Below are 12,427 nucleotides of genomic sequence, written 5' to 3' on the forward strand. Positions count from 1 at the left end.
AACGAAGAGACCTGGTTTTGTTTTATATATTGCTATTTAATGCGTTGTATAATTATCCTGTTGCATTGTTGCTTTAAAAACATTGCCTTTTCAAAATATTGAATACCTTGTTTTTATGTGTCTCCAATAAACATTTTTGATCTTTGTACTTTTTAACTGCTTAAGAGTTGTTTGTGGAAAGACTAAATAGATTTATGGTGCCATGCACAGACCACTTTTGGGAATAAAATACATTGACTTCAATATGAAATAGAATGTTACTTTTTTTATAATTGTCTTATGAACGGCAACAAGTTTCATGTTGAAACTTAATTTTCATTTTATGTTAGAGAGGATGGTCCTAATTTTCACACAGACTTTCCAAAGTTGATGTAATACACAGGTTTGTAGGTGCACAAACATGGCAAAAAGTAATGAACACAAATTAAATTTCCAACATTGTCAACATTACGGGATCATACATCTTTACGACTTTACAATTACATTGTTATGGACCTCAGTTTTCTTATCTAAACCGATAGTGCCTGCCGGCCATTGAGGTATTTAGTAAATTTAAACTTCGTTTCACAATACCCCTTGTTAGTATTTGCATCCTTTTGCATTTTAGTTTGACAGGTAAACACACTCTGTTGGGCTAAGGATGAGGCCGAGTAAATTACAGACCCTCCTTCGTAAATCTTAGTTTTCCGTTACACTGTATGCTTGGGTCCGAACCCCTGCTCGGCCCTCGCCTTTTATAGGGGAAAAATTATATTAGGTACATACGCAGGCCAGTGGGGAGAAAATATTCAGCTGTCATAATAGCCTTTCAAACCCCTAACTGTACTACCCAATTCCTCCGTTCGCTAAGTCTAGCCTGTGGAAACAGTACGAAGCATGAAGAAGAAAAGAGAGAAGAAGAGAGACGAAGAAAGAGATACCTGAGCCAGGTCGGAGAAATGGGGAAGAAAAAAAGAAAAGGCAAGAGGTGGGGGGGGGGGAAGGGGAGGGGGGAGGGGGAGGGCGGCGTGTCCATGATCTCTCAACGAGAAGCTGGGCCCAGTCCAGCTAGCCCCGCTGCGGTCCATAACCATCAGGATACGACTCAGGAGCCACTCGAGCCTATTGTGCTATCGTCCCAAGGTTCCCAGAGTTTCCGAAAGGCCATGGACGTCCCCCTCACCCTTGCCGTAAGATCGTCCATAATTCTACATTCTTTAATTCTAGATATAACTCCCGTGAACTCTGGGCCTTCTGGAGTAAGCCATGCCTTCGCTATCGCTCTGCGTGCACACATAGTTACCTTATGTATCAGTTTCTGTTCCCGCGTAGTCCACCCTTCCACCGATCTGTTTAACAAGTATATCCACGGATCTAGTCTCAGTGGTCTACCAAATAACTGCAGCATCAGGCCTTCCACTGCCTTCCAGAATCCTCGTATCTTAGCGCATTCCCACCACATGTGGAGATACGTACCTTGGGTCCCGCAACCCCTCCAACAGTCGTCGTTCTCTAGTTTGTGCATCCTATACAATTGTATCGGGGTGGTGTACCAGCGAAACATAGTTTTCCAAGCCTGTTCTTGTAAGGTGACGCACATTGAAACCTTAGTGTTAGCCTCCCATATCTCCCGCCACTCTATCCCCTCCAGTGTCTCCCCTAGGTCTCTCTCCCATTGAGTTGTATACGACAATCCCCCCCCCATTCTCTGTTTTCTCCGCTAATATGTGCATATAATCGCGTGATCAATCCCCTGGGAGCAACTCCGTCCGAGCACAATCTCTCATAGAAGGTAAGTGTCTCCAGGGCAGCTTTTTTAATGTGCGCCAATCGAGCGAAACCCCTCAATTGTATATACCGGAAAAAGTCCGCTGGAGTGAGGTGGGTATTTAACTGCAGATCCGCAAATTGGACGACCTCTCCATCGCGGAACAGTTGATGTAGCCGTCGCAATCCAGTTTGTTCAATGTTGTGAAAGTCCCGGTGGGTCAAACCTGGCGGGAATTCCTTGTTACCATACAGAGGGGTCAGGGGCGACGGGGACGATGCCAGCTTATATTTGGCTTTGCACAAGTCCCATATCCTTAATGAGTTGAGCATCATTAGGCTTGCCCCCCTTATCGTTGGTCTGTGTTCCCTGGGGACCCACAATATAAACTGGGGAAGAACGCCGTCAACCATCTGGGATTCGATGTCCACCCAACGCCTCTCCTCGGGGGTAGAGTGCCACATGGCCACCTGTGACAGTTGCGCCGCTGCATAGTAAAAGAAGAGGTTTCGCAGGCCCAAGCCCCCCCTATCCCTACGTCTGTACAATATCTGTCTAGAAGTTCTGTGCTTCTTGTTCTGCCAGATAAAATTCCCTATAGACCTTTGCAATGGGAGCAGTTGTGTTTTTGTGACTCTGATGGGTAATGCCTGGAAGAGGAACAAGAGGCGCGGGAGGACATTAATTTTTACCGAATGTATCCTCCCAATCCAGGATATAGGAGCATCGGTCCATCGTTCCATATCCCTCGTCAATATTCTAAGCATTGGGGCGTAATTAGCATCATATAATCGCTCCGGGTCAGCCGTTATAGTGATCCCTAAGTATTTCAGGGAGTCCGATTCCATTCGAATTTGGTAGATCGCGTGTAACCTGTCCGTGTCCTCTTGTGGCATGCATATCGGGAGCGCGCTGGACTTGTGAATGTTCGCCTTATAGCCCGACAGCCGGCCATATTCCAAAATAACTCCCTGAAGCGCCGACATCGATGCGAGTGGATTTGTGATGGTTAAGAGCACGTCATCTGCGTATGCCGACACCGTGAAGCTCTTGTCCCCCCACTCTGGCTCCCGTAATATTCGGATGTTGGCGTATCGCGTGTAGCAGGGGTTCCAATGCCAAGACAAATAGTAAGGGCGAGAGTGGGCAGCCTTGCCTCGTACCATTATAAAGCTGGAAAGGGTGCAATGGTGCACCCGATATCCTAATCTGCGCACGCACGTTGTGATACATTGCTTTCGTTGTAGTTATGTATTCTTCGGGGAAACCCATGCACTTGAGCACTGGGAATAAAAATTGCCACCGGACGCGGTCGAAAGCTTTTTCCGCATCTAGAGATACAACGAACGTCGGAGTCTTTGATGTCACCTGTTTCCATATCAAATCCAAATTCCTCCTGGTATTTTCGAATAGTTGTCTGGTAGGGATAAAACCAACTTGATCTGGATGAATGAGAGAAGTCAGTAGCGGGTTGAGTCTGTCAGCCTGTACCTTTGCCAAAATCTTCAGGTCGTGATTGATTAGCGAGATAGGCCTGTAATTTTCAGGGTAGAGAGGGTCTTTTCCGGGTTTTGGTAAGAGTACTATGGTCGCCAGTGACATGTCGGGTGCTAGCTGTCCGCCCTGCCGTAGACTGTCAAAAAGCCGTACCAGTTGTGGTGTGAGTTCTTCCCTAAAAGCTTTGTAATAAGAGCCGTCAAAACCATCTGGTCCCGGAGCTTTGTTGCCGTGTAGATTTGTGATAGCCCTGTTCACCTCCTCCTCCGAAATGTCGGCGGCCAGTGTGCGTTCCGCCTCTCCACTCAGTTTAGCCAATCCTAATCCGTCCAGGTATCGTAAAATATGGTCCTCCTCATTCTCCCAGTGTGGACTTCCCTCCGGAGAGTGGTGATATAGCCGCTCATAGAACTCCTCAAAAATCTTTGCAATCTCCGCTGGTGCCGTTCTCGTAGTGCCATCTGTATGTTTCAATGCTGTTATGTGGGTCCTTCCTTGTCGTGGCCTAAGAGTCCTCGCCAGGAGGGTATCCATTTTGTTTGCCTTTTCGAAGAAGGTCCGTTTTGACCACGTCATGGCTTTCGCTGCATCATCCAACATTAGGGTGTGGATGTCCCTTCTCACTGCCTCCAATTTAGCAAAGATGCTAGCCGATGGTGTCGTTTGATGTTTGTGTTCAAGGGTTCGAAGTTGACCCAACAGAGATTCAAGTGCCTGATGTTTCGCTTTCTTTTTCCTGGTGGCTAATTTAATTAAGGTCCCTCTCATAACCACTTTATGAGCCGCCCAAACTGTACTGGCGCTGACATCTGGAGTGGTGTTCAATGCAAAATATTCGACTATTCCTTGTCTGGTCTGCTCCAGGATCACCGGGTCCTGAAGTAGAGACGTGTTCAGTTTCCACGTCCACGGTGAAGCGACGCATAGGTTTCCTAACGTGATGGAAACGTCCGCGTGGTCCGACCAGGAGATGTTGCCCACCTGTGATCCAGTCGTTCGGGACATTCCTGCCGCATTGGCCAGAAAAAGGTCTATCCTGGAGTATGTCCCATGAGGGGCCGAGTAAAAGGTGTAATCCTTGACCCCTGGATGTTGAGCTCTCCATATATCCACCAGACCCGTATCTGCCATGAAGGCCCGGAGCAGACGATCCTGACCGCCTCGTCCCTGTGACCGCGGGGCACCCGTCCGCGAGCTCCTATCTATGGCCGGGCACGGCGCAGCGTTGAAGTCTCCTCCCATAAAGACCATGCCATGTGGTAATGCTAACAATTTCTCCTTAATCCCTGTCCAGAACTCTTTATCCGGCTGGTTTGGTGCGTATATGTTTATCAGGTGTATGTTATGGGAATGTAGGACGCCAGAGACGATTATGAACCGTCCGTCTGTGTCCGCCTCATAATGCGTTTCGTGGAAGGGGCAACTGCTTTTGATAAGTATCGCCACTCCGTTGCGTTTGCGAAAGTTCCTAGCTTCGTAGGAACCGACAAATGCGTGGTCTTTCAGTTTGAACTTGGCCTGTTTTGGTAAGTGTGTTTCCTGAATGAATGCAATGTCCGATTTGGTTAGTCTCAAATGTTTAAAGAGGAGTCTGCGTTTCCTTGGTGCATTCAGGCCCTTAACATTCAAAGATGATATCTTAAGCACCATCATGCCATCCAGTGAAAGCCTTATGAAAACCCCCGTAGCCTCCCGCCGTGGTACTTCCCCCGTCGGGGCTCCGTGAGAGATCTTTTGGCGGACCCCCACCCTCGCTGCCCCCCCGGGAAGAAGACAACTGAAAGGGATGGAAAAAAGGGTAACAAGAAAGTAAAGTGTGAAAAGAAGAAAGAGACTGCATCGGAACACAGTCCAATGCGAGAATGTCCTGGTCTTATCCAATGCCAGAACAATATGGGGAACGTCGTCCCATTTCCCTGCCACGATCAACGATGGGAGGAACAATGGATTCCCTGGCCCCACCACCTATGCACCTTGAACGTGATATGTGGACCTTTGTATCAGCTGTCAAAGTTATCATAGTGGTCGAACTGTAATTAATCCCCTCTCCCCCTCCACCATCTTTAGGTTTGGCCTGATGTCTCAGCACCATGTCGTCACCCACTTGGAGCCCAAGAACGGTTCAATGTGTAGCTACTAAAACGGAAGAGGGGAAAAAAATAAATGAAAAAACGCCACCCAGCGGTATTAGAACACTGCCCCCTTGGGCACACCCCGCTCCCCCCTCTGCCGCACATGGCGACGGATAAACACAACATAACAGTGTGCTAGTAGGAAAATGCTATCTAGCGGTAGGGCACATCCCCTAAAATACATTCAGATCGGAACTCTCTGGACTATTTACATGACAATCAGTCGAAACATAATGCAGCAGTAAGCAGTGAACTGTACACTTGTAAACGTATGCTTTCAACCATAATATTCACAGGATCTTAAGTATATTACTGTTAAAAATTTAAGATATGGCATGTGAAATCTCAAACAGCAGTAATAACCCCGTTGACTAGCTTTATTAACACTGAATTCAGAGTCTATTGTCAGTGTCAGCGTACTGGTGGTCGTTTAAGCGGTTTGGGGTACATCATTGCGTTCCTTAGTCATGTTATCGGGCAGATCAACACCTGCTCAGTCAATATTACTTATTTTATGTAGAAAAAGCATTGAGATATTTTCGTTACATGTTTTTTCTCCCTTGTTATCGTGCATGTTTTTATTACTTTTTGGTTGTGTGTGTTTTTTCCCTTCTTTCGTATTGTCTATTTGTGATAGTTGTTGTGTTTACACATTTTGACACCCCTATGAAACATTGAAACTACGTTTGCAGCAAAATTTTTAACCCTGGAAACGTGCATTAATACCGTACAGGTTTGATAGTAGCTAATTCCCCCTCCAGTTAAAGGTATGAATATACATAAATATACGCCCCCCTTCCCCCTCCACCGCCCCCGCAGCAAAATCCTATCTAAATCTCAGGGCAGCCCGTCAAACCCGAGCGGGCAGTCACCCCCGCCGCCCGGCCCCAGGCATGGATTACCCCAGCCCGGCCGGCGGGGGCAAGTACCCGCACAGGGGGCCACCCCGCGAAAACTGAGCCACCTGGGGACGGCCCCGCCCGCGTCTCCCCTCTCGGGTACGTGGGGAAGTGCGCGTAGATGGTAGTGCATGATGCCGAATGCTCTCTCGCAATAGATTACATCTGCTATATTACTGCAGATGGCCTGCTTCCCCTCGCAAACTTACTGCCTCGGCATGGGTTATACAACATGGACATTTTGGCGACAGTATCTACCGTGGGTTACACATGTTCTCCCCTCCCCTGGCCGTCCCCCCTCCCTCAGTGAAAGGACAGCTGTCCTGTCACCCTCTAATTGTCCCTGTACCCCACAAAATTCTCATTTAAGGTTGTCAAATTAGCATTGTACATCATTCGATGTTTACAGTATCACTTCTTGGGCGGATAAAACCTTATGTCGCACTTTAGATTACGTGTAACTATCCATTATGGCGTCTCGGGCTCTTAATAACATAAGTCACAGTGCCTCAACAACGGGGATTGTTAAGTAGTTATGTACGCGGTTGAGTCTCGATTTTGGGAGCATGGCAATTTATATATGGGGATGCGGTCTGCTACATATATGGCTATTCTATTCACCTTTCCGTTTACAATTTTGTTATCTGTACCTTTTGCCGGTGCAAGTGCTTTACATACGTGGTATCAATCAATTTACGTCAAGTATTTTGTTCACAATTTTATATAATTTTCTTTTTTTTTCTTTTCTTTTTTTCCTTTTTTAAAATTTTTCTAAGTCTTATTTTTAACTTTTAATTCCTTTTTTTTCTCTCTTTTTTTCCCCCCCTTTTTTTTTTTTTTAAATTTTATTCATGTTTAATCAAATTTTCTGATTTCCTGTTTTTTGCATTTTTGAAATTTTGGATGTTTTGGTTTTTTGGTTTTGCAACAAAAATTATCCCCTAAGGGAGGGGCGAACATACGACATTCCCTAGTATCCCAACAAAAGTAACTAACACATTTGGTATATATAACATAGCAAAGAGTCAAAAATCAATGTCCATTGGCAACGTATGTGTTCCTGGCAACCGTTGTTTCACAAGCCGACCCCCTAAACCTAAGCCTCGACCCGGGTATAGGAGCCCTGACACTACTAGGTGGGAGCTGCCGGCCAGATATGCAGCTCAGCTGGAGGAAACATGGGTCCCCGGGGGGCCCTCCCACGGCCATAGCCAGGGAGCCGGAGTGAAGGGAGCAATCGCTCGCGGGAACAACAATCCCCTTGGGGGCGCCCACAAAATGGCTGATCAGAAGGGCGGAGAGGCCCAATGTGGAACCCAGAGATCCCGGACCCCCGTCCACCCAAAACCACTCAAGCTCGAAGGCATAACACCTTCCCCGTGTGTGACATAGTACATAGTTAGCGGTAAGTTAAATCAAATACGCCATTTGCAGCATAGACCCGTACCCCCCTCCCAAGTTAAAGAAGCAGCCCTGGAGTAGCGCAGGCCCGTGCCCCCCTCCCAAGATAAGGAAAACAGCCCCTATGTAGCAGAGGCCCGCACCCCCCCCGCAACCAACCTCGGGACCCTTCACCATCCGTGGATCGGGGGATTGATGCAGAGAGACATGAAAGCATACGATACCCCTTGGAAACATCTTTGGCTCCTGGAACCCGCAACACGCCATTCCGCCAGAAGATGTGGAAGCTCCTCCGGTCCCAGTGCCATATCCGGTAGGTCTGATGGCGGAGATATTCCCAGGCCCTGGAACAGACGCTTCGGGTCGCCTCCCGGTGTCAGGATGTGGGTTCTGCCATCGCGGAAGACCATGAGCTTAAAAGGGAAGCCCCACGCATACTTCAGGCCTGCTCCTCGCAGAGCCCCTGTGATGGGCCGCCAGTCCCTCCTCCTCTGGAGCGTCGAGGGTGCCAGGTCTTGGTACAGAGAGATCGTGGCTCCGTTGTACCGGATAGGCCCGTCCCGGCCCTTTTTCATCAGCGCTTCCTTCGTCCCGAAATACAGGAAATTTATAATCACATCCCTCGGGGTGTTGGCGTCGGACCTTTGGGTTTTCAGTGCCCTATGAGCTCTCTCGATGTGCCACCGTTCCTCCGGGATATCGGGAAGGAGAGGCTTTAGTATGGTATGAATGAGCTCTAAGAGATTTTCGTCTGGACCTTCCGGTAGGCCCCTCAAACGGAGGTTATTTCTCCTCGATCGATTCGTGATGTCCTCCAGGGCGAGGTCCATGTCGACCACATGTGAGGTTAGGCGGTTAACTCTATCAGTGACCCCATTGTGGGCCTGTGCGGTCGCCTCCATGCGGTCCTCTAATTTGGCCGTGCGCTCCCCCAAGGCGCTTATGTCGGCCTGCAGTGTGGCTGTGGATCTGCTGATTTCCCCAGCCTGGCCATGACAGATTGCAGATCTGTAGAGGAGGGAGCCCTGTCGGCCCCGGGTGAGGAATGCGTAGATCCCCCGTCGCCATCTTGGCTGCTAACTCTACCATGCCGGGGTGCGGTAAGGAGGTCCAAAACGGAGCCCCCAGGTTCCGTAGCCCTCTTAGTTTGCTTCTTGGCAGGTCTCTTCTCCATAATTCCGTGTTAGGGGAGAGGTATTTAGTCGAAAATAGGTCGCTTATGTAGCTGAAAAGGTGCCGGTGGAGCGGAGCTCTAGCAAAGCACGACCGGTCTCATCGGCTGTCAGGCCACGCCCCTATAAATCAACTGTTTTAATCAACTTAAAACAGGCCATATGAGAAGCGTTTTCACTTAATTGCTCTAAATTTTAATACTTTGTCTAGCATTTCATCCCATAATTACCAGCACCTGACCTCTTCTCCATAGCTGGTTACTGATTTATATTTTATAGATTCCGAACATTTTATTGTAAATTGATCCAGAGTTCATGAGAGCAGGATAATTAGTAGACGTGAATGTTTATTGCATAATGATTGTGAAGACATTTAAGTTGAATTTACCAATAAACTTTTTTTCTGTAGTCGCCTTCTGAGATGTTTTGTCTCGGTAAGTTAACCTTTGCTAACCAATAAACTCTGTAAAAATATAAATAAACAGAGGTATTCTCTGTCTAAACTATGGACTTGGGAATTTACAAGGCAATTGCAAATCTTATTAAAAACATCTGTAAATATGCCCATGTGGCTTACAGTACGTGGGTCGTACGATTCGCCCATTACATGTGAGAATCAGTGAGCACGTTATTGATGTTTTAAAAGGGTATACACAGCACAGTTTCTCAGCACACTTCAAAGACCACCACAATATGGATCATAGATGGCTCACTTTTCTGGGTATACAGATAATGAATAATCACATTGGGGGTGGGGGGCAACCATGTGCAAAAGATAGGTAGAGAAGAAGTGAAGTGGGTGAATAGACATAAAACCTTGCCCCCAAGGTTTGAATACAGAATTTGATCTCTTTAATTTTGTATATATATATTTTTTTTTATATATTTTTTTTATCTAGGGTCTTTTATTCTCCATTAGTGCGCTAGTATGAGATCGTAGTGTTTTCTTACTGTTAAGTCCTAGTTTATTTCTTGCCTACACCCATGATGTTATTATACATAATTGATTTTATGTTTTATTCTATTTTTAGGATGATTGTGCAATATTTCTTTTAAATTTTGGTCTTTTTTTTTTTTCTTACAGTCGGTTATTTTAATATTTAAATACATGCTCATAAGGTTATTTATTGATATATCCGTATGCTGGATCAAGTTAAAATGTATATTTTCCGACAATTAGAAGATATACCCTTTTTCATGAACTGATAAGGCTTTGGTACTTATTGTCAGGGTACCTGTGGTCTCTACCTCCGAAAGAGGTAGAGACTTAGCTGTTCCTCCATCCAGACGGCCTGATGGCTCCCTTCCCCAAGGTCTATCCGATCATGCAAGGCCGGCCGCGAGGGAGTGACTGCCTTTTACAGCATCTAGGCAGGAAGTTGTCATCAGGACACTCCTCCGGAACGACCTGTCACTCAATTGCTGCAGGACCAATCAGGACGCCTCGGAGGCGTGGTTACTGCTCTGAACAGGGTATTTAACAGAGCTTCTTTCATTAGCTCATTGCCCTGTCGTGGTTCTAGCTTGTTCTAGTCACTCAGTGCTTGTGTATTCTATTATCCCTTTTGGTTTTGACCCGGCTTGTTTACCTTACTCTGCTTATCTCTGTTACCCTTGATTCGGCTTGTCTCTCGCTTACCTGTCTTCTGTTACCCTCGACCTCGGCTTGTCTTTGACCATTCTATACTGTACTACTTACGTTAGTCCGGCCATTCTAATGTCCGGTATACGTATCTGGCTACTGTTTGTACTCTGCGTGTTGGATCCCTGCCCCGATCCTGACATTACGACAGGGCCAATGGATCCTGCAAGTACAAACAGTCAGCTGGCTTCTCCTGATCCTAGGTTTGAAGCCATGGATCACAGAATGGATCAGATGGCGCTTGCGCTACAGGCTCTATTATCTCGTGCCAATAACCCACCAGAGGAGATACGTAATACCCCTGTTTCTCCTGTCGGTTCAGGTCTAGAGGTAGCCACAGTGGGTGCTTCTTCTCGCATTACCCCCCCAGTACGCTATGGTGGGGCTCCTGAGAAGTGTCGTGGTTTCTTAAACCAAATTAGTATCCACTTTGAATTGCAACCTCGCTCTTATCCTACAGATAGGGCAAAGGTAGGATTTATTATCACCCTACTTATTGAGAAAGCTCTGAGATGGGCCAACCCATTATGGGAGAACGATAACCAGGGCCGGACTGGGAATAAAAAGCAGCCCTGGAAAAATGTTATACCAGCCCCATCATAAATTGTGCCAGCTGTGACAGATATACAGTTACAATTATTTAACCAACAAGAAGGAGCGCACTCACATGACTTAAAATAAACAAAAGAGCTGTTTTATTCTAATCAGATGTGCAACATCTTACTTCAACGTTTCATCCTTATAATTTTGAAAGGTCCAGTAATGGGAATGAAACATTGACTGAATGCTGCTGCACGTCTGATTTAAATTAATCTTATTTTGTTTAGTCCTCATTCCTATGAGTGCACTCTTCGTTGTATGTAGTTTGATACCAGGGAATGAACGACTGAGAGAAAGGCAGGGTTATCCACTAAACTAATATTTTTGTGAATGAAAATGTAAATTGCTAAATTTAGGCTACAATAGTCAATCTATCTCTATACCCAAGTTAAAATTTTGTTTCAAATCCGCTATTTTGGTTTAAATTATGAAATTTAGATTTTCACTTTTTAAAATTAAAACTATTAGTCAAACCCTTCATACATTATATATGTATATATATATATATATATATATATATATATATGTGTGTGTGTGTGTGTGTGTGTAATTTCCAAGTGTATTATGCATGAAAATATTATATATTATAAACATAATAATTATTAAAATTATGCTTGCGATTTATATACATACATACATACATACATATATATATATATATATATATAGTGATATAATACCATTTGTGCATATGTATCTATGCAGAATACTTTCACAAATAACATAGATAAAGCAAAGCTATATTTTATTTTTTTAATTCAACATGTCATTTAAAAAAAAAAAAAAACAAGCATAAACACAGATTTTTGATTAATGGATACTCACTGGCACGCACTGATGCCCACACACTCACATACACTGGCGCACAATGATCCATACTCACACACATACAGTGATCCATACTGATACATACATTGATCCATACTGACACCCACACACAGTAATCCATACTGATACATACATTGATCCACACTGACACTCACACACAGTAATCCATACTGACACTCACACAAAGTAATCCATACTGATACATACATTGATCCACACTGACACTCACACACAGTAATCCACACTGACACTCACACAAAGTAATCCATACTGATACATACATTGATCCACACTGACACTCACACACAGTAATCCACACTGACACTCACACAAACATTGATCCATACACTGATCCATACTGACACTCACACAAACATTGATATATACTGACACTCACACATACATTGACCCATACTGACACTCACACAAACATTGATCCATACATTGATCCATACTGACACTCACACATACATTGATCCATACATTGACCCATACTGACACTCACACAA

This window comes from Pelobates fuscus, chromosome 8 (assembly GCF_036172605.1).
Source record: "Pelobates fuscus isolate aPelFus1 chromosome 8, aPelFus1.pri, whole genome shotgun sequence".
Lineage (NCBI taxonomy): Eukaryota > Metazoa > Chordata > Amphibia > Anura > Pelobatidae > Pelobates > Pelobates fuscus.